Raw genomic sequence first — 18849 nt, 5'->3', positions numbered from 1 at the left:
TGTTGCAGTCTGTTATGGAGGGTTTCCACTGTGTCTTTCAGATCCTTGAGGACTGCAACCTCTTGTCTCAGTGTTTCAAAATCTTTGATCATTTTATCTTTGAAATCATTGAGTTCTTGAGTCATTTTTTGAATAATTTCTTGAGATATCTTTTAAATAATTTCTTGAGAATTCTTTTGAATAATTTCTTGAGCTTCTAATTCCTTCATTTCTTCCAGTCTGTTAATCTTACTTGCTATCCACATTCTGAACTCGATTTCTGACATCCCAGCCATTTGTTTGTGGATGGGGTCTTCAATTGTGTCTTCCCCCTTTTCCCTTGGAGGAGTTGATCTACTCTGGTTATTTTAGTTGCCAGAGTTTTTCCGCTGGTTCCGCTCCATCCTGAGCTTACCTTGTTTGGAGACCTTATCAGAGCCGGTCAGTTGATGGCTTCTTCTTGTTGCCCAGAGAAACAGGCAAAGCGTGTCTGTGGTTTTCTCCCAGTTCTCGAGTGTTGGGGCAGCTGGGGTGCAGTGGAACAGCAGCAGCTGCACAGGAGTGTGTGTGACCGGATTAGACCTTGTTCGGCCTGCCGGGCAACCAGATCAGTCCTAGTTCGGCCCCTCTGGGGCAACCAGTGGAGCAGGGGAACTGTAGTGGCTAGATCAGTCCTAGTTCAGCACCCTGGAGCAGCCAGAGGGTAGGGGAATGGCAGCGGTAGCACAGGGTACACGAGCGACCAGATCAGTCCTCATTCCACCCCACCAGAGTAGCGGGGGGGAAGCAGGGGACTACTTCACCATCACCCATTGGACGTGTGCAGCGCTAGCAAGCCGATCGGTGCTCTCCCAGTGCGGAAGCCCGGAGCGGGGGACTCCTCCACCTCTGTCCGAGGGACGTATGTGGCTCTAGCAAATATTTCTGGGTCCTCCAAGAGTGGTAGACCCCTCCACCACCACCTGCAGGGCGAGCCTGGCTCTAGCAAGCAGTTCTAGGCCCACCCAGCTTGGGAGCCTGGAGCGGGGAACACTTTTCCTGGCCCCCGTGGGGTGTATGTGTCTCTCGCAAGCTGTTTTGGGTCTTCCTAGAGTGGAGGATTTCTCTGCCTCTGCCTGCGGGACGCCTGCTGCACACCTGTGGCCCTAGCAAGTGGTACTGGGCCTGCCCAGAGCAGAAGCCTGCTGCCCATGGGGCGTGCGACTCTAGCAAGCAGTTTTGGGGCCCGCCTGGCTCCGTGAGGGCAAAGGGACCCACTCGGCAACAGGGTTAGTCTGGGAAGGTTAATATCACCTTCCCTACCTTACACCCAGTCACTTGTGGTCCCCCAGGTCCGTGACCCTATTCACTCCAGTAGGCCACTGCTCCCGGGGTTTACCTGTCAAAATCAGCCAGAAATCTGAGTTCGGAATGGGGGCCTTGCATTTTTAAATTAGGTTTCTGTCCGGCTAGATTTCTCTCCAAACCTTGGAGTGAGTAGGTGGGGACTCCTCAGAGTTCAATGTTGCAGATGGGGAATATATACAGTTTTATATAGTTCAAGCCTTCCCTCAACCATACACCCAAGGTTCCCCTTTGAATAGTCCTTGGGTGGTCTACCAGGTTTCAGGGGTCCAAATCAGTTGTCCCAGTCAGCACCCATTTCAGGTGGAAGAGTTCAAATGTCTCTCAGAGCTAGTAAGAGGGGTCTGCTTGCAGTTCAGATATAACTTGTTCCAGTGCTCTGCGAGGGGAAAGGGACCCACCTGGCAAATAGTTTAGTTTGGGAAGGTTAATACCTCCTTCCCCACCTTGCACCCAGTCACTCGTAATCCTCCAGGTCTGTGGCCCTATTCACTCCAGTAGGCCACTGCTCCTGGGGTTTACCTGGCAAAATCAGCCAGAAATCTGAGTTCAGCAGGGGGGCCTTGCGTGTTTAAATTAGGCTTCTGTCTGGCTAGATTTCTCTGTAAATCAGAGGTTGCATTTGGCTTTAAACTCAGGTGTCAATTCTAGCCTCTGCCCGCCCACTGCCTTTGTCTCAGCCCCATTAGCCCCCTGAGGGCTGGGGCTCCACCCAAGAAAGTTAAGTGCGCCCTGCCTGTGGCTGCTGTCCGGGATGGCGTGCCGATCAGGATGCCACTGTCTCTGCACTGGCGTCCCTCGAGCTGACTCTCCTTTTGTCATGCCCGCACCACAGTCAGCACAGAATAGCACCAGCCCTTTCCCCCTCCACTTCTCTCAAGGAGATGCCCAAGAATCAGGACTCCATAGGTAATAAACCTCCAGATCTCGGAGTGGGTGGGTGGGGACTCCTCGCAGTTCAATGTTGCAGGTGGGGAATATATACAGATTTTTACAGTTTTACAGTTTTATGTCTGGCCAGAGGGTGCCGTGGCACGCCAGCAGGGGTAGGAGGTCCAGTTTTTAGGTGGTCTCTCCCGTGGAATAGAGTGGGAGGAAGTTTGAACTCTGCTTGCTTGTTTGCATGGAGTAAACTGCGAGCCCTTGTTGTGGGGGAGGGAACTCCCGTCCGCTTGGTGGTGGATTTTGTACCTTTTGGTTGTATTTTTGGGGTCGCAGCTCGCCTCAGGAAGGTTGAAGTATGCTCTTCAATCTTCTCTCTTGTCTCTGCTCCAAACCATCAGCTAATTTGCTAAGCTTCTGTCCTTTCATCCGCCTTCTGGATGCAAGCTTCTGTAAAAAGCTGGCTGCAGTCTGCCATCTTGGCTCCGCCCCTCCTCAAACTTTTTAAACAGGGTGCCAGTTCACTGCCCCTCAGAACATAGGAGGGCCAGATTGCAGGCCCCAGGACGAGTTGGCTGCTAAGCAGGACAGGCAGCATTGGCAAAAACACCTGGCGGACCAGATAAATGTCCTCAGTGAGCCACATGTGGCCCGTGGGCCGTACTTTGAGGATGCCTGCATTAGTGCATCTGATTTTTTTTTACACAGTTTATAGTAAGTTGTATACCTCTGTAAATTTCTCCTTAAATTCTTCAACTCCACTTCATGTAGTTTTTTTTTTTTTAATTTATTGTTGGGGATTCATTGAGCGTATGAAAAACCAGGTTTCACTGATTGCATTTGTTAGGTAAAGTCCCTCTTACAATCGTGTCTTGCCCCCAAAAGGGCACACACCAAGACCCCACCCCCTCTCTCCTTCCCTCTCTCTGCTAATCCCTTTCCCACTCCTCCCTCCTTCCTCTCTCTGCTCTTCCCTTCCCCCACTCCCACCATGTCATTAATTGCCATTAATGTTCCTCATATAAAAATTGAGTAAATAGGATTCATGCTTCTCCATTCTTGTGATGCTTTACTAAAAATAATGTGTTCCACTTCCATCCATGTTAGTACAAAGGCTGTAAAGTCTCCATTTTTTTAATGACTGAATAGTATTCCGTGTTATACATATACCATAGCTTGTTAATCCATTCCTGGGTTGGTGGGCATTTAGGCTGTTTCCACATTTTGGCAATTGTAAATTTAGCTCCAATAAACAGTCTAGTGCAAGTGTCCTTATGATAAAAGGATTTTTTTCCTTCTGGGTAGATGCCCAGTAATGGGATTGCAGGATCCAAAGGGAGGTCTAGCTTGAGTTCTTTGTGGGTTGTCCATACTTCCTTCCAAAAGGTTGTATTAGTTTGCAGTCCCACCAGCAAAGCAGTGTAACACTGTTTCCTTCTCTCCATATCCACACCAGCATCTGCAGTTTTGAGATTTTGTGATGTGAGCCATTCTCGCTGGGGTTAGATGGTATCTCAGGGTGGTTTTGATTTGCATTTCTCTAATAATTAGGGATGATGAGCATTTTTTCATATGTTTGTTATCCATTTGTCTGTCTTCTTTAGAGAAGGTTCTATTCATGTCTCTTGCCTATTGATATATGGGATTGTTGGCTATTTTCATGTGAATTAATTTGAGTTCTCTATAGATCCTAGTTATCAAGCTTTTGTCTGATTCAAAATATGCAAATATCCTTTCCCATTGTGTAGGTTGTCTATTTGCTTTGGTTGTTGTCTCCTTAGTTGTACAGAATCTTTTCAGTTTCAGTCTCATTTGTTTATTCTTGTTGTTGTTGCCATTGCCATGGCAGTCTTCTTCGTGAAGTCTTTCCCCAGGCTGATATCTCCAGAGTTTTTCCTATACTTTCTTTGAGGATTTTTATTGTTTCATGCCTTAAATTTAAGTCCTTTATCCATCTTGAATCAATTTTTGTGAGTGGGGAAAGGTGTAGGTCCAGTTTCAGTCTTCTACATGTGGATATCCAGTTCTCCCAGCACCATTTATTGAATAGGGGAGACTTTCCCCCAAGTTATGTTTTATTTGGTTTATTGAAGATTAGGTGGTTGTAAGATGTTAGTTTCACTTACTGATTTTCTATTCGATTCCAAATGTCTATGTCTCTATTTTTGTGCCAGTAGCATGCTGTCTTGACCACTATGGCTTTGTAGTACAGCCTAAAATCTGATATGGTGATGCCTCTAGCTTAATTTTTATTACTAAGAATTGTCTTAGCTATATGATATTTTTTTTGGTTCCATACAAAATGCAGAATCATTTTTTCCAAATCTTGAAAGTATGATGTTGGTATTTTAATAGAGATGGCATTGAATAGGTAGATTGCTTTGGGAAGTATAGACATTTTAACAATGTTGATTCTTCCCAGCTATAAGCATGGTATGTTCTTTCATTTGTTAATATACTCTGCTATTTCCTTTCTTAAAGTTTCATTATTTTCTTTATAGAGGTACTTCACCTCTTTTGTTAGGTATATTATTAGGTATTTCATTTTATTTGAAGCCATGGTAAAGGGAGTTGTGTTCTTAATCTGCCTCTCATCTTGGCTGTTATTGGCATATACAAAGACAACTGACTTGTGGACATTGATTTTGTATCCTGAGACATTAATGAATTTTTTGATAACTTCCAGGAGTCTTGTGGTTGAGTCTTTGGGGTTCTCTAAGTATAAGATCATATCGTCAGCAAAAAGGGAGAGTTTAACCTCCTCTTCTCCCATTTGGATGCCCTTCATTTCCTTGTCTTGTCTAATTGTATTGGCTAGAACTTCCAGCACTATGTTGAATAGTAATGGTGACAGAGGACAACCTTTTCTGGTTCCAGTTAGGAGAGGAAAAGCTTTCAGTTTTACTCCATTCAGTAAAATATTAGCTGTGAATTTGTCATAGATAGCTTCAATCAGTTTCAGAAATGTGCCATGTATGCTATACTTGTGAGTGTTCTAATTAGAAAAAGGATGCTGGATTTTATTGAATGCTTTTTCTGCATCTATTGAGAGGATCAGATATAGTCTTTGGTTTTACTTCTGTTGATACAGTGAATAACGTTTATAGACTTGCATATATTAAACAAACCTTGCATCCCTGAGATGAACCTACTTGATCATGATGTATGATTTTTTTGATGATAAGCTGTAATCTATTGGCTAAGATTTTGTTGAGAATTTTTGCATCCATATTCATTAGTGAAATTGGTCTGAAATTCTCCTTTTTAGTTGGGTCTTTTCCTGGTTTTGGTATCAGGGTGATGTTTGCTTCATAGAATGTGTTGGGGAAGATTCCTTCCTCCTCAATTTTTTGGAATAATTTCTGGGGTATGAGAATAAGCTTTTCCTTGAAGATTTGATAGAATTCTGGTGTGAAGCCATCTAAACCAGGGCATTTTTTGGTAGGAAGATTTTTTATTGTTTCTTTAATCTCAGTGCTTGAAATTGGCCTGTTCAGGAGCTCTGTTTCTTCCTGGCTAAGTCTAGGGAGAGGGTGTGGTTCCAAATATTGATCCATTTCCTTCACATTGTCAAATTTCAGAGCATAGAGTTTTTGTAGTTTTCAGAGATAATCTCTTATATCTCTGTGGCATCAGTTCTAATTTCCTCTTTATCATTTCTGATTGAGGTTACTAGAAATTTTACTCTTCTATTTCTAGTTAGTCTGGTCAAAGATTTATCTATTTTAATTATTTTTTCAAAAAACCAACTCCTTGTTTTATTAATTTTCTGAATGATTCTTTTGTTTTCAATTTCATTGATCTCTGATTTAATTTTGGGTATTTATCTTCTTCTGCTGGGTTTAGGCTTAGATTGTTCTTCATTTTCCAATTCCATAAGATGGCTTGTGAATTTGTTGACATGCTCTCTTTCTGTTTTTTGAATGTAGGCATCTAAAGCAATAGATTTTTATCTCAAAACTTCTTTTGCTATATCCCACAGGTTTTGGTAGCTTGTGTCATCATTATTCTTGTGCTCAAGGAAGTTCCTCTTTTATTTTTCCCTGAACCCAACTGTCATTCACCATAAGGTTGTTTAATTTCCATGCCTTTGTGTGAGGTTGAAGGTTTTTGTTGGAGTTCAGTTCCACCTTTAATGCCTTGTGGTCTGAGAAGATACAAGATAAAATTTCATTTCTTTTTATTCTGTTGAGGTTTGTTTTGTGTCCTAGTTTATGATCAATCTTGGAGAATGTTCTATGGGGTGATGAGAAGAATGTATATTCTTTATCTTTGGAATGGAGTGCTTTATATGCGTCTATCAAGCACCATTGCTCTAGGGTCTCATTTAAGTCCTTGATATATTTGTTTAACTTCTGTTTATAGGATCTGTCCAGCTCTGTAAAAGGAGTATTGAAGTCCCCTGTTATTATGGTATTATAGGATGTAATATTGCTCAGACTGAGCAATGTCTGCTTCAAAAATCTTGGAACATTTAAATTGGGTGCATTAAATTGAAATGTCTTCTTGTTGTATTTTTCCCTTGACCAGTATAAAGTGACCATATTTGTCTTTTTTGACTTTAGTTGCTTTAAATCCATATGTATCTGAAAATAAGTTTGCAAATCCTCTTTTCTTCTGAATTCCGTTTGCCTGAAAAATTGTCTTCCAACTCTTAACTCGGGGTTTAAACTTTTCTTTTGAAGCTAGGTGTGTTTCCTGTAGACAGTAAATGGATGGCTTGTGTTTTTTAATCCAGTCAGCCAATCTGTGCGTCTTCAGTGGGGAATTCAAGCCATTGACATTTATTGAGATAATTGATAAGTGTGGTAGTGTTGTATTCATCTTATTTTGTGAGAGTCCATTGCTTAGTTTTATCTTTTGAATCATGGTGGAAGTTAGGTTCTGTCCTTTAATTTCTGAGTTCTTACTTTGCTGTTGATCCATTGTGATGGTCAGCGTGTAGAACGGGTTGAAGTATTTCCTGTAGAGCTGGTCTTGTTGTGGCAAATTTTCTCAATGTATATCAGTAAATGATTTTTATTTCTCCATGAATTTTAAAGCTTGGCTTAGCAGGATATAGAATTCTGTGCTGGAAATTGTTCTGTTTAAGTAGATTAAAGGTAGATGACCAGTGCCTTCTGGCTTGAAAAGTTTCATTAGAGAAGTCTGAAGTCACCCTGATGGATTTGCCCCTTTAGCTCAACTGTCACTTACTCTGGCAGCTTAAAGAATCTTTTCTTTTATCTTAACTTTGGACAGGTTCATCACAATGTGTATTGGAGAAGTTCGGTTAGAGTTGAGGTGACCTGGGGTCCGATATCCCTCTGAAAGGAGTGTGTCAGAATCTTTAGTGATATTTGGGAATTTTTCATTTATAATATTCTCAAGTATGACTTCCATTCCCCTGGGGCATTCTTCTTCCCCTTCTGGGATACCTATAACTCATATGTTTGAATGCTTCATATAGTCCCACAATTCAGACAGTGAACGTTCTGCTTTCTCTCTCTTCTTTTCTGCCTCTTTTACTATCTGAGATATCTCAAGAGCTTTGTCCTCTACCTTTGAGAATCTTTCTTCTGCGTGGTCTAATCTGCTGTTGATACTTTCTATTGCATCTTTAAGTTCCTTAAGTGACTGCTTCCGTTCCTTCAGCTCTCCTATATCCTTTCTATATTCTTCATATCATTCATCTCTCATTTGATTCTGTTTTTAGATTTCCTTTTGCTTATTTTCTATCATTTCCTTTATTGTTTTCATCATCTTTATTCTAAATTCCTTTTCTGTCATTTCTAACATTTCTTTATGGGTGGAATCTTCAGCAGTAGCTACCTCACATTCCCTTGGGAGGGTTTCTCTGGACTATTCTTTCATATTGCCAAGATTTTTCTGCTGGTTCTTCCTCAGGAGTGACTTATCTGCTTCCTTGACCTAATTTTCCTTTCACTCCCTCTTGCTATGTAAGTTCCTGTGCCTCTGGACTAGGTTCCTATACAGGACCAGAAGGGTAAGAAGATTGAAAAGCAGGAAGAGAAAAAAGAGAAAAAAAGGGGGGGGGGAGAAAAAAGCAATAGGAGAGGGGGTAGGTAAGAGGGAATATTAATGAAGAGAAGAGAGGCACAGAAAGAGGGATAAAGGAGCAATATAGGTGTACAGTAGGGTACTTTGACCCAACTTTAGTGACCCCCAACCTCTGGAGGTGCCAGGTTGGGTTGCTCCCTTGAGGTCAATAGCTCTTTGCTAGCCTGTTCAGACACAGTACCCCACCTCCACCAAGTAGAGAGGAAAGACAAAAATGCTATAAATAAAATCAAAAAAAGCAGTTTCTTTTGGGATAAAATTGGGCAAAAGGCCAAATAATAGGTGTAGAAACACTATAGCAGAAATGGAGTTCTAATTGTTGAAAAAGAACAATAATGAAAAATTGTATTAAAACTAGAAAAATGAAGAATGAAAATAAAAATCTATAAGGAAAATGTTGAAATTGAAAAAAAAGAAAAACAAACAAAAAAAGGAAAAAAAAGGAAAAAAATAAAGCACTATATATATCTTGCTGAATATTGTCTGGGCAACAGGTGGTCTTCTGAGGTATGAGATGTTAATCACACAGCTGATAGGGCTGATGAGAGATGGATACTGGAGGCCTCTGCTGATTTCTCAAACCACGTAGGGTGGAGACCCTAAATCTCACTTCAGCCGGCTTAAAGGGCACTTTAAACTGCCAATCTGGGCTAAGCAGAAGCTTTCCCGGGACAGCACTTGTTGCTGGGATCACTCCTGAAGTGGCTGTCTACTTACCCAGTGTGCCTAAACTGATCTCACAGTATGCCCCTGACGGCCAAGGCTGCAAGGCATCTCAGTCCCCACCTTTAGGCTGCTCAGTCACTAGATCACTTGCTCCCACCCGATCCCTGTTCTGTGACCCTGAGGGCAGAGCTTGCCAGGGTAGTTCTCCCACAATGGCTCCGCAAGGCCCACAGCCAAGCACTATTAGCTCCGTCCAGCTCAGCGGCTCAGTCTAGGGCTGTAAATAATGCTTAAAGTCCTTCACTCTCTTGCCCAAGCTCTCCCAAGGTAGCTCAACTGAATGCCAAGTCCAAAAAATAAAAATACCCAAACAGCTCACAGGTAAGGCCTTTCCAGTTTGCAAACTCACAGCTGCCATATTTATAGCTGCTGGTGGGATTAGACAAAACAAACACAGGAAAACACTTTCCAGTTCTCCACTGCTTTTGTCCTCCTTATGGGGTCCAGAAGTCCCTCACTGATTCCCTGTGTCTCCAAAGGGATGTTTCTGGGCCAATACCACCAGCCAGAGATACCTGTAGTCTCCTCTCCCTGGACTCACTGTGACCAGTTGCAAGGAAGCTGTTAGTAGGCCACCATCTTGCTCCTCCCCCTAATCTTTTTGTTCCTTCTTGCTCTTCAATCTTCTCATGCTTTTAGCCATATACCAAAAAAGCTCATCAAAATCTAGGACAGAGGAATGGTAACTTGAAGAGTAAGAGGAAGTGAAAGGAAAATTAGGGCAAGGAAACATATAAAAGAAAACACTAATGAAGAAGAATCAGCATAAAAATTCTGGCAACATGAAAAAACAGTCCAGAGCAACCCCCTCAAGGGACCATAATGTAGCTACTGCAGACAATTCCACCTATAAAGAAATGTTAGAAATGACAGAGGGTAATTTAAAATACAGATGATGAAAACAATGAAGGAAATTGCTGAGAATGTGGAAAATAACCTAAAGGAAGTCCAAAAGCAGAATCAAATAAGAGATGAGCAATATGAAGACCATAGAAAGGATATAGCAGAGCTGAAGGAATTGAAGCAGTCATTTAGGGAACTTCCAGATGCAATATAAAGTATCAACAACAGATTACACCATGTAGAATAAAGAATCTCAGACGTAGAGGACAAAGCTCTTAAGATAACTCAGTTAAAGAGGCAGAAAAGAAGAGAGAGAAAGCAGAACGTTCACTGACAGAATTATGGAACTTTATGAAGCATTCAAACATACAAGTTAGAGGTATCCCAGAAGGGAAAGAAGAATGCTTCAGAGGAATGGAAGTCATATTAGAGAATATAATAAATGTAAATCCCCCAAATATCACCAAAGATTCTGACACACTCCTTTCAGAGTGATATTGGAACGCAGATCATCTCAACTCAAATAGAGATTCTCCAAGACACATTGTGATGAACCTGTCCAAAGTCAAGGCAAAAAATATATATATATTCTGCAAGCTGCCAAGAATAAGCACCAATTAACCTATAGGGACAAGTCCATCAGGATGACTGCAGACTTCTCTAATGAAATTTTCAAGCTAGAAAATAATAGTCATCTACTTTTAATGTACTTTAACAAAATAATTTCCAGTGCAGAATTCTATTTCCTGCAAAGCTAATTTTTAAAACTGATGGAGAAATCAAATCTTTTACTGATATGCAAATATTGAGGAAATGTGGTACAACAGGATCAGCTCTACAGGAAATACTTCCACCTGTTCTGCACACTGACCTTCACAATGTAGCACCAGCAAAGTAAGTACCCAGAAATAAAAGGACAGAACTAGCTTCCACAATGATGCCAAAGATAAAACTAAGCAATGGACTTCTATAAAATAAGAAGAAAAGAATGCTTCCACACCTACAAATTATCTCATGCTATAATTCCCCATAGAAGAGGCACAGAATGGCTGTTTGGATTATAAAACACAAGCTATCCATATGCTCTCTGCAGGAAACCCACCTAGCCTCAAAAGACAAATTAAAACTCAGAGTTAAGGGTTGGAAGACAATTTTTCAGGTAAATGGAACTCAGAAGAAAAGAGGGGTTGGAATCTTATTTTCAGATACATATGAATTTAAAGCAATTAAAGGAAAAAAGACAAAAATGGACACTTCATATTGGTCAAGGGAAAAATACAACAAGAAGACATTTCAATTCTAAATATTCATGAACCCAACTTAAATGCTCCCAGATTCTTGAAACAGACCTTAATTAGTCTGAGCAATGTGACATTATATAACACAATAATAACAGGGAACTTTAACACTCCTCTTACAGATATGGACAGATCCTCTAAACAGAAATTAAACAAATATATAAGTAAATGAGACCCTATAACAACTGTGCTTGATAGATGTATATAGAACACTCCATCCCAAAGATAATATACATTCTTCTCATGGGCCCATGAAACATTCTCCAAAATTGATCATATTCTAGGCCACAAAACAAACCTCAACAGAATCAAAAGAATTGAAAATTTACCTTGTACATTCTCAGACCACAAGGCATTAAAGGTGGAACTCAACTCCAACAAAAATGTTCAACCCCACACAAAGACTGGAAATTAAATAACCTTATACTGAAAGACAGTTGAGTGCAGGAAGAAATAAAAGAGGAAATGTTGCAACCCCTCTGGCCCCTATGGCTCTTGTCTCGATCATCACAGGAAGGAACCAGGGGTGATGTGGATTAGAAGTACAAGCTTGTAGGAGGCAGGCTAGCCCTTCTTTGTAGGGTAGCCCCGAGCAACCTCAGCACTAGCCTTTTATTGAGACCGTACAACACAGGTGAGGGGAGTAATTAACAAATAACTATGTGTTGAAGGCTCAGGCTCTTCTTCCACAAGGAACATCTGCGAACAAATGGCCTGAGGGTCCACCCCCCAGCTGTAAATCATCTTGCTCAGAGGTCATCTGGCTCTTGGTGTCCTCTACATTTCCCCTCTTTAGTGTATTAAAGACAGTTCTGGATAGCCAAGGGAGAACATCTGTTGTTGGTTATTTCAGCCATTATCCTCACTGAGGAGCTTTCCTTCTTGTTAAGTAAAAGAAACAAAAGGGTTATAAGACCTTTGTCAGAAGCATAACCAGCAAATATCTTTTCCCATTCTGAGGGTACATGTGAATTTGTCTAAAGGTTGAATATAAATGTCTTAACACAACAATTATGAAAAAGACATGATGGCTATGTTAGCCAGTTGGATGAGAGTTTTCCAAACTACATATGGAAGCAACACACTGTATCTTATGATAGAATTAATGTACACAATTATGATCTAATAAAAAAATTTGAAAAAGAAGAAAAGAAACAAAAGGGTATATAAGTATAACAAAAATACACCAACGGAGCTAATCCAGTTATAAAGGAAACTAATTTAGCCAAACTAGGCATAGGGGAAAACCTGTCCCCTTTGTGCTAATCACCACCCAAGCATGTGCTACAGGCTGACCCATAACGACCACCGAAGTTATATTAGGTGGGGAAAGGGTTGTACCAAACTCAGACCCTTTCCAAAGAGTAGTATAACCTTAAGTAAAGATCAGCTAAAACAGATATAAATCCTATAAGTGAAATTCTCTTACCTTGGCCGATACCAAAATAACCTTACCTTAAAGCCTGCTGTTTGAGGTCTTTATTGTCATAACCTTCCAAGGTTTAGAAGATGCATCCTAAGCTTGCCTGGGGCTTAATATACAGCCTCAAATAATGAAATCCTGTATCAATCTTCCCACTCTGCACAGAAGTTCCAACTGCCTTTTAGGGAAAAATGATGCTGACTGCTCTTAACTGCTTCCTGCTAATAATGGACGGTGATATGGGAGAGGCAGCTAGAGTTCCTACAGAGGAGATTGATCCAGGGTTTCTCTATTATGAAATTACCTAGGCTATGGTCCTGTGAATAAAAGAAAAGTTAGTGAAAACAAATTTGTTAGGGTGTTGTCAAGATTTCCTGCTCATGTTGAGGCTTAATCCAGTGGGCTGGTAACCACTGCATCTCTTGATTTTCTGTAATAATATGGGCAAAACCTTGACCCCAATGCAGTACATAACCAGGCTTCCACTCTGACATGTCACGTTTTTTTTTTTCTTTATAAAAAATAGGTTGTTGTATTGGAGAGGATGGTGAATGAATGAGAGATGTCCAATGGTGTTCTGCAGCTGTCTTTTTGTCATTGCTGAGATTCAGAAAATTGAGAGTGAAAAGAGCTCTAGTGAGCATATACCTAGGACTATTATTCAAGGGGAGAATATCCTCTCCCCCTCTCTGTTTATCTAACATATCTTTCAATGTTTTATGATGGCTTGTCCTTGAGATTTATAAGGAATACCATGAGATAATTGAATATTCCAAAAAGATAGGAAAGTATTTCATTTGTGAGTAGAATAAGAAGGTGCATTATCAGTTTTAATAGGTTTAGGGGTACCCATAATGTTAAAGCACTCTAACAAACGTTGAATGACATGGTGAGTCCTTTCTCCCAGTAAAGCAGTAGCCCAAGAGAAATGAGAGAAAGTATCTATAGAGTGATGTACATGTTTCAGTCTACCAAAGGATGAGACAATGGTCACATCCATCTGCCATATCTGATTTTCTGCTTATCCCCTAGGGTTGGTTCCTTCCAAGAAGGGAGGTAAATGTATCCTAGAACAAGAAGGGAAATTAGAAAGAATCTTCTGAGACTGAGTTCTTGTAAGTTGAAATTTCTTACGGAGCATTTTCGCATTAAGCTTTAAAAACTGAAATCTTTTGTAATTGGGATATTCATTACTAATTGAGCTTATACGGGATGCAAAATCAATTTGCCACAATAGTGATAATTGAAAATTGAGTTGAATTTTCTTTTCTGTGAAAGGAACAATAATAGAATAAGGATCATAACCTGAAAGTTGGCAAATTCAATTTCTACCCTTAGCAACCAACTCACAAATTTTATCTAAGTATTGTTGCAATTTTTGTGTAGTTCTGTTAGGAAAGAACAATCATCGTAAGAGAGTATCTACTTGATAAATAACTCTGGTTGGGGAATGACTAGTGGCTATAATATTAGCTCAATTGGAAACCTATCTAATTGTTTTGATGCAAACTCCGTTTCAATTAGTTGCAGTTCTTCCTTAGCTTCCAGAGTGAGTGAACAAGTACTATTTACGTCGAAAGGTCCTTACAGAATTTTGAAAAGAATAGACAAAACATAGGTTGGAATTCCTAAAATAGAATGTAACCAATTAACATAGCCTAATAGCTTTTGAAAGTCATTTAAAGTAGACAGGGAATCCAATCAGAGTTGAACATGTTGTGGAAGAATTTGAGTTTGAGTCAATTTATATCCTAAATAATTATAAGAAGCTGTAGTTTGCACCTTTTCTAAAGGAATCTGAAGACCATAAGACTTTAATATACATATCGCTTGATCAAACATGTCCTGTAAAACTGTGAAACTCTGATGTGCCAATAAGATGTCATCCATATAATGAATAATGTAGGCTGTAGAGTATCTCCTTCTAAAAATCTGTAATGGTTGATCAACAAACTGTTGACACAATGTAGGACTATTCATCATACCTTGTAGCAGAACCTTCCACTGGTAACACTGGGGAGGCTTCTGATGATTATAGACAGGAACCAAAAAAGCAAAATGTGGTCAGTCTTCAGGATGTAGGTATATGGTGAAGAAACAATCCTTTAAGTTAATAGCATACAAATGCCAATTGAAACGAACCATAGAGGGTAAAGGAAGTCCTAATTGTAGGGGTCCCATGGGTATAATAGTTTTTTTAACTTTGTGAAGGTCAGTGAGCATTCTCCATTTGCCTGATTTATTTTTTATCGCAAAAATCGGAGAGTTCCATGGGCTGCTAGATGGCTCTATGTGCCCTTGTTCCAATTGCTCCTGAACTATTAATTTTAAAACATCCAGTTGTTCCATAGTTAACGGCCACTGGTCAACTCACACTGGATTACCACTCTTCCAGGATAACCTGAAAGCATATTTCAGGGCAGTGGCCTCTATGCTAAATTTGACATTTGCAAGGAATTAACGTGAGGGAATGGTATGGTTATCACAGTATTTCATTGCTGGAGCAAATCACGAACCCATAAGTTAGTAGCAATTTCAGCTATATATGGTCAGATTTGAGCATTCTACTTATCAGGCCCCAAGCAGGTCAAAGGCAAAATACTCTGAAAGATTGAGTGTGGAGTTCTGATGCCAACAAAAGTAATATCAACAACTTGTTTTGGCCATTCCCTGGGCCACTGATTTAGAGCCATTACCAAAACTTCAGCACCGGTGTCTAACAAGCCAGTAAAGGTTTTATCCTTCAAAGTAAGAGTTAACTGAGGCCTACTCTTATCAACAGATGTTTGCCAGAAAATATGGCTTGTATTACCAGGCTCACCAGTATGTTTTTCCCCAGTACCTTGTGACTTAATGCGAGGCAAGAGTAGCAATTGAGCAATCTTTTGTCTGGCCAAAATTTGAGTTGGCTGGTTTACTGAGATCATGATCAGTATCTCCCCTGAGTAATTACCATCAATAACACCTACGTGAATGAACATCCCCTGAGGTGCTAGTTCACTTTTCCCAAGCAACAATCCAACAGTACCTGAGGACAGAGGACCACACACTCCTGTTTTCAATTCTTTTGTTCCCATGCTGGGAAGCAAAAGTACATTATCATATGTTGATAAATCCAAAGCAACACTGCTTGAGGTGGCATGTAAAAGAGAATGAACAGAGTGAAGTTGCTGGTGAATAAGTACATTCCCTGGCCCAAATTTTTTGTCTGTGAGCCCTGGACAGGGACTGTCTACTAGTTTCCTGGTGGCAAAGCTGTTCCTTTTTTTTTTTTTTTTGAGACAGAGCCTCAAGCTATCCCCCTGGGTAGAGTGCCATGGCATCGCAGCTCACAGCAACCTCCAACTCCTGGGCTCAAGCGAGTCCACTGCCTCAGCCTCCCAAGTAGCTGGGACCACAGGCACCTGCCACAATGCCCAGCTATTTTTTGGTTGCAGCCATCATTGTTGTCCAGTGGGCCCGGGCTGGATTCGAACCTGCCACCTCAGGTGTATGTGGCTGGCACCCTAGCCACTTGAGCCACAGGCACTGAGCCAGCTGTTCCTTTTTTTATCAAACTGAGAGTGGCACTCACTCACCCAGTGAGGTGCTTTCTTACACCTGGGACATAACCTGGGAGGTTTCCATTTGCTATAAGTCCTTTGGTCACTGTGTTTTCTATAGATCTTCCCTTTTGAACATTCTTTTCTCCTATGTCCCAATTTTCCACAGTTATGACATTTAGGCTGGTACGAACTGACCCCTTTGAAAGTGGCAGCAAGTAACTTAGCCTTGTGGGATTCTATTCCTATATCAGCACATTCCCATATATATATTTCTCTACAGGAGTGTTTTGTGTTCTCAAAGGTCACAGGACCTTTTGACACTCAGAGTTAGCATTCTCAAATGCTAAACGTTGAAAAATCATGTCTCTCAGCTACAGCTGGGCAACAGCCTTATCTACTGCAGTTTTTAGTCAGGCTCGAAAGTCGGTATAAGGTTCATTCCTCGATTGCATTATCTTAATAAAAGATTTAGATGTATCTCCAGGAGCCTGAACCTTTTCCCAGGCCCTAAGACAACAGAGTCTTGTCTGGACCACAGCTATGTCATTGTACTGAAGTTGATTGGGGATCCTCACCCACTGATCAGAACCAGTGAGCTGTTCTGATGTTATAGGGATTCCTCTCTGCTGCTTTTGGCAACTCATCAGGTTAGCCTCCTCCTTCCACCAAGTTTTGAACTGTAAATACTGTCCAGATTCAAGAACAGTTCTGGCTGTCGTATCCCAGTCAAAGAATGAGCTGTTGTTCTTGTACAAGCCCCTGTAACGGTACTCTAGAAAACAAGGATTGCATACCACACTGTGCTATGGCCTGTTGCAAATCTTTCAGAACTGCAAAGGTGATCATATGGTGATCAAAACTCTGGCCCCCTTGAGAGTGTTGTGGATCGGTAGGAATATTAGTTACCATAACTGGAAAAAGCCCTAAAGTGTCTTCCTACTCAAAGTCACCAGTTCTATGCCCTTCTAACACAGCCTTTATAACAGAAGTCACAGGTGGTTCATTTACATAGGGAGGTGCTGAGGGCAATATTGGGTACTCTAAGTTCGCATTTCTGATGGTGAGACTATTTACCTGATCTTCCAATTGTTTGATTTGAGCAGCCATAGTGGCCAAAGAGGTAATTACTTGCTTATTTGTATCTGTATCATATGCTCTTGATTCCCAGTTCTCCTTAGGTCCAGCTTCCCACTGAACCTCACTATTCTCCTCACTTTCAAATTCTGCTTGAACATTACCTTCTTCCTCAGTTTCTACTTCTTGCAACTCCCCAAACAGAAAGTTACCCATATCTATGCTTATTTATGGAACACCTCACTTATTCCAAGTGAGGTTCCCTAGCTTCTAGAGTGGCCAAAGATCCCACTTGCCTAGAGTGGAGTTTCCCTTTGGACTTCTTCTCACTGTCTACCAAAGGCTTCACTTACTTCTGAGTGTCACTTTCCCTTTTGATCCCCTCCCTGGTGTTCTGTTGTGTCCTGCTGTGTCCTGCCATATCCTGCTGTGCCCTGCCAACTACGCCAAAATGTCACAACCACTCAGACCCCTATGTCCCTGATCTTGATCACCACAAGAAGGAACCAGGTGTGACGTGGATTAGAAGTACAAGCTTGTAGGATGAAGGCTAGCCTTTCTTTGCAGGGTATCCCTGAGCAACCTCCACCCTAGCCTTTTATAGAGACCGTACAACACAGGTGAGGGGAGTAATTAATAAATGACTATGTGCTAAAGGCTTAGGCTCTTCTTCCACAAGAAACACCTGTGGACAAACGGCCTGAGGGTCCACCCCTCAGCTGTAAATCATCTTCTCAGAGGTTATCTGGCTCTTGGCCTCCTTTACAAGGAAAACATTAACTTCCTTGAGCATAACAACAATGAAGGGACAAGCAATCAAAACATATGGGATACAGAAAAAACAGTCCTGAGAGGAAAATTTATCTCTTTAGATGCCTGCATCTGAAAAACAGAAAGAGAGCACATCAACAAATTCACAAGCCATCTTATGGAATTAGTAAAAGGAGAACAATCTGAGCCTAAACCCAACAGAAGAAAAGAAATATCCAAAATTAAATCAGAGATTAATAAATCGAAAACAAAAGAATAATTCAGAATATTAATGAAATAAAAAGTTGTTTTTTTTTTGAAAAACTAAATAAAATGGATAAACCTTTGGCCAGACTAACTATAAATAGAAAAGTAAAATCTCACAGATCCTCCAAAAAGAAGTTGAGGAAAGAAATCTTAGATTTAAATTTAACTTTCCAACATTTGGACCTAACAGACATCTATAGAACTTTTTATCCTAACAAAACTGAGTACACATTATTCTCATCTGTCCATGGAACATACTCCAAAATTTCTCACATCATAGGCCATAAGTCTAACCTCAGTAAATTTAAAAGAATAGAAATTATTCCATGCATCTTCTCGGACCATCATGGAATAAAAGTTGAACTCAGTAACAACAGGAATTCGCAGTCTTGTACAAAAACATGGAAGCTAAATAACCTAATGCTGAATGATAGATGGGTCAAAGACGAGATCAAGAAGGAAATTACCAAATTTTTAGAACATAATGATAATTAAGATATGAGTTATCAGAACCTCTGGGATACCGCAAAGGAAGTCCTAAGAGGGAAATTTATAGCATTACAACCCTTCCTCAAAAGAACAGAAAGGGAGGAAGTTAACAACTTAATGGGACATCTTAAGCAACTGGAAAAGGAAGAACATTCCACCCCAAACCCAG

The 18849-nt window shown here is 40.6% G+C and overlaps 1 pseudogene; it reads right to left on the bottom strand.

Annotated features, from left to right (window-relative positions):
- Nucleotides 1–17390, bottom strand: part of LOC100952487 — a 143660-nt pseudogene extending 126270 nt beyond the window's left edge.
- Between the last annotated feature and the right edge of the window lie 1459 nt (nucleotides 17391–18849).

This window comes from Otolemur garnettii, unplaced genomic scaffold, assembly GCF_000181295.1.
Source record: "Otolemur garnettii isolate 467f Iridium unplaced genomic scaffold, OtoGar3 scaffold00287, whole genome shotgun sequence".
Classification (NCBI taxonomy): domain Eukaryota; kingdom Metazoa; phylum Chordata; class Mammalia; order Primates; family Galagidae; genus Otolemur; species Otolemur garnettii.
Note: the sequence above shows the minus strand (reverse complement) of the source record. Positions and strands in the feature narration are given on the sequence as shown.